We start from the raw sequence: 4,118 nt of genomic DNA, 5'->3' as shown, positions 1-4,118 counted from the left end.
GCCCGAGGCAGCTTCTCTGAAGAGCCTGGAGTCCCAAGCTCTCTCTGAGAACAGCAGAGAGTTTCTGCTTTGGAAGAGGTCATGTGGACAGAAGGCCAGAGAGCTTAGTGGTCACCACATGGACAGAGGGCCCATACCCCGCTGAAACCCACAGTGACCTCTCAGCACCGACTGAAACCCACGGACCAAGGCCCAGGCCCTGAAAGGACGGGAGAAATCAAGGGCTGAGTTACTTTATGCGGCACAGCAATAGGGAGGGTGAGTCGGAGAACCAGGGAGTTCCAGGACATTTTAAAGAAATGACCTGTTTCCTGAGCCACTCACGTTTGTGGATGTGATGCCAGGTTGACGCCACTGAGGACTCCTTCCTCAGGGTCCAGTCTGTTCCTCGCAAAGACAAAAATGCCAGGTTTAGGAGGACTTGCCCCATGACGAGCACAGCGTTAAGCCTGGCCTCGAACTCCTGGACTCAAGTGATCCTCCTGCCTCGGCCTCCCAAAATGCTGGGATTACAGGCATGAGCCACCGCACCCGGCCCCATCTCTTTCCAATTGTCAGGAGTTAGGCAAACAAGAGACAAAGTGTCCCATCCATCACGTCCCTCCATCACGCCCTTCCTCAGCCAAGAGCAGGCGCGGGCCTGTCTGCAGTGGGAAAGGCCTGATGTGTTTCAGGCGCATCTGTGTAATGAAGGCCGCTGTTCATCAGCCTGTCCAACCCCAGATTTTTATCTCTGCCATCTGGTCTGCCGAGAGTGGCAGGTGCCAAAGCTTACAAATAGCCCCGGCCTGTACTTTCGTGTAGAACAGTGAAGCGTTATCATTTCTGGGCTATTACCAGGTGGAACAACTTCCTGCCACTTAAGGTGACAGGTGGCAGTTGGTGTTTGAACAGGGCAATTTGCAGGACCAGCAAGAGACAGTAACTGCCACCTATGCCTTTCAGAGACAGAGGACAAGCCGCAAGCTCATGACTTTGGTTATTCATTTGGTGTTTCCCCCCAGATGAGAGGAGAGGCTGAGGTCTGCAGCAGCAGGGGGTGGGAGGGGGAAGGCCAGGGGTATCTATTTAGTTAGTTTTGAGTCAGGGTCTCACTCTGTGGCCCAGGCTGCAGTGCAGTGGCACTATTATGGTTCACTGCAGCCTCAAACTTCTGGACTCAAGCAATCCTCCTGCCTCAGCCTCCCAAAGTACTGGGATTACAGGCATGAGCCACCACGCCCGGCGGCATTTATTTATTGAACAGAACATTTACTATGGGCCAGGTACAGTTCTAAGTGCTTTTTCAATTTTAACTTAATTAAATCCTCACCATAACCCTATGAGGTTGGGACTATTATTATCTTCATTTTACAGGTGGGGTCCACTGAGGTAAGAGAGCTAAGCAGATCTTGCTCAAGAGCCCATAGCTGGGATTCAGATCCAGGTCGTCTGGCTTCAGGGTCACTGGCCCATGCCTAGGGGGACCAACAACCCCACCCCATTCTTGGCAAGCTGGGGGCCTGAGCACAGATGAAGAGCCACACATCGTATGCCCAATATTTACAAGTGATATGTCAAGCTGACAACACTCTTAAGTGACAGAGTCTGTCTTCTCGCACTGGGAAATACCTCTTTGTAGTGACCTGGAAGGCTGGATTTGTGTGAAGACTTCTCTGACTCTGTGCTGGACTGCAGGGGTCAGGGGAGGGCTGGGCAGCATCCTCCAAGTTGTGGGGACCTCTTGCCTGGATCTGGGAGTTGCATTGGGTGAGAGAATGGGAGAAGTCAGGATGGCGACCGGGGTTTGTGGCTTGAGCAGGTCTGAGTCCAGACCCATGGTCCTTTGTGATGCCTTCTCCTTTTTTCCTTTGGACGTCGCCCTCCTCAGTTACTTGCCCCTTTGTCTTCTTCCTCGTGACTCTACTTGTAGAGGCTCATTGCAGACCTACCTTTGCCACTGACTCTGGCCTCAACCAGTCTCCAGGCCTCATCGAGCCTCAGCATGCCCAGCTGTGTATTGGGGCCACTACTGTCTTCTTCCCGCTTACTTCTTTTTTGTTTTGTTTTTTTGAATTGGAGTCTCACTCTGTCGCCTAGACTGGAGTGCAGTGGCCGCTCCCGGTCACTGCAGCTTCGACTTGCTGGGCTCTGGCGATCCTTCCGCCTCAGCCTTCCGAGTAGCTGGAATTACAGGCGCGCACTACCACGCTCAGCTGATTTTTTTAATTTATTGTAGAGATGAGGTCTCACTGCCCAGGCGGGTCTCGAACCCGCGGGCTCAGGCAATCCACTCACCTCAGCCTCCCAAAGGCGTGGGATTACAGGCTGAGCCACCGAGCCCGGCTCCCGCTGATTTCTTAGTGAGTTAGAGCAGTCCCCTGCAGGGACAGCTCTATGTTCACCAAAATCCCTTTCCTTTCCCACCCCCCCCACACAGCTGCATTTCCCAGCACCCCCTGCTGTTAAACGTGGCCAGTGGCATGCGGGCATGAAGATGTCATTCCTTCTAAACCTGATCTCCTAACCCCTTCCCCAGAAGATCCTTCCTACACCTCTCCTGTCTGCCCACTGGATGTGGGATCTGGAAGAATGCTCTGATGCCCAAGACAGGGTTGGCACACCATGATCTGTGTGCTGGAGCCTTCCTGTGGCCTCATTTTAAAAGGATTTTTGTTTGTTTGTTTGTTTGTTTGTTTGAATTAGGGTCTCACTCTGTCACCCAAGCTGGAGTGCAGTGGCATGATCATGGCTCACTGAAGCCTCAACCTCCTGGGCTCATGCTGTCCTCCTGCCTCAGCCTCTCAAGTAGCTGGGACTACAGGCATGCACCACCATGCCCAGCTAATTTAAATTGTTTTTTTGTAAAGACAAGGTCTTGCTGTGTTGCCTAGGCTGGTCTCAAACTCCTGGGCTCAAGCAATCCTTCCACCTTGCCCTCCCAAAGCTGGGATTACAAGCGTGAGCCACTGCACCCAAACCCTCCTGTTATTTATATTTTTCTTTCTTTTTTTTTATTTTAGAGATGGTGTCTTGTTATGTTGTCCAGGCTGACCTTAATTTCCTGGGCTCAAACTGTCCTCCTGCCTCAGCCTCCCTGTAACTGGGACTACAGGAGTGTGCTATCATGCCTGACTTATATTTTCATGCTCTCCATATACTGTCATATTTGGAAGAGCTCAGAAAAAACGAACTGGGCTTGCTTTTACTCTCCCTTACCTCTAAGCCTTGGTATGACCTGTTTCCTCTGCCAAGAACATTCTTTCCCTGTTTTTTAACCTCATCATCTCCGGCTGATCTTCCAGGCCCTAGGGTGGCCAGTGGTGTTCCAAGCAAACTTCACTTACTCCCCCAAGACTAGGCGAGGAGCCTCTCTTACGTGTCCCTAAATAGCCTTAGACAAACAGTACGGGTGAGTAGTAAAGAGCAGAGCCTGGGTCAGGCTGCCCAGCCTCGAGGCTCAGCCAGCCACTTACAAGCTGTGAGACTCCGGGCCACCATGCCTAAGCCCGCGGGTTTGAGACCAGCCTGGGCAACATGATGAGACTTCGTCTCTACAATAAATCAAAAAATTGGCTGGGCATGGTAACACACACCTGTAGTTCTGGCTACTTGTAAGACTGAGGCAGAAGGATCGCTGGAGCCCCCAGCAGGTTGATGCTGGGGTGGCCGTGAACATGCCACTGCACTCTAGCCTGGGCAACAGAGTGAGACACCAACTCAAAAAAAAAATTAAAAATAAATAAATAAAATAAGAATAACTAGCATTATTGACACCACCACTCCCCCGCCCCCTGCCACAGAGCACTGGGTCATATGTTTTACAGCATGGCAGGCGCTGGTATAAATTCCATTTGGGCCAGGCTTGGTGGCTCAGCCTGTAATCCTAGCACTTTGGGAGGCCGAGGCAAGTGGATTGCCTGAGTTCGTGGGTTCAAGACAAGCCTGGGCAACTTGGCGAGACCTCGTTCTTACAATAAATAAAAAATTAGCTGGCATGGTACCATGTGCTTGTAGTACTGGCTACTTGGAAGACTGAGGTGGAAGGATTGCTGGAGCCCAGCAGGTTGACCCTGGGGTGACTGTGAGCATGAGTGAGTGAGACTCTAACTCAAAGCAACAACCACCACAAAAATGAC

This window comes from Carlito syrichta, unplaced genomic scaffold, assembly GCF_000164805.1.
Source record: "Carlito syrichta isolate Samal-C Ts95f unplaced genomic scaffold, Tarsius_syrichta-2.0.1 Scaffold305276, whole genome shotgun sequence".
NCBI lineage: Eukaryota > Metazoa > Chordata > Mammalia > Primates > Tarsiidae > Carlito > Carlito syrichta.
Note: the sequence above shows the minus strand (reverse complement) of the source record.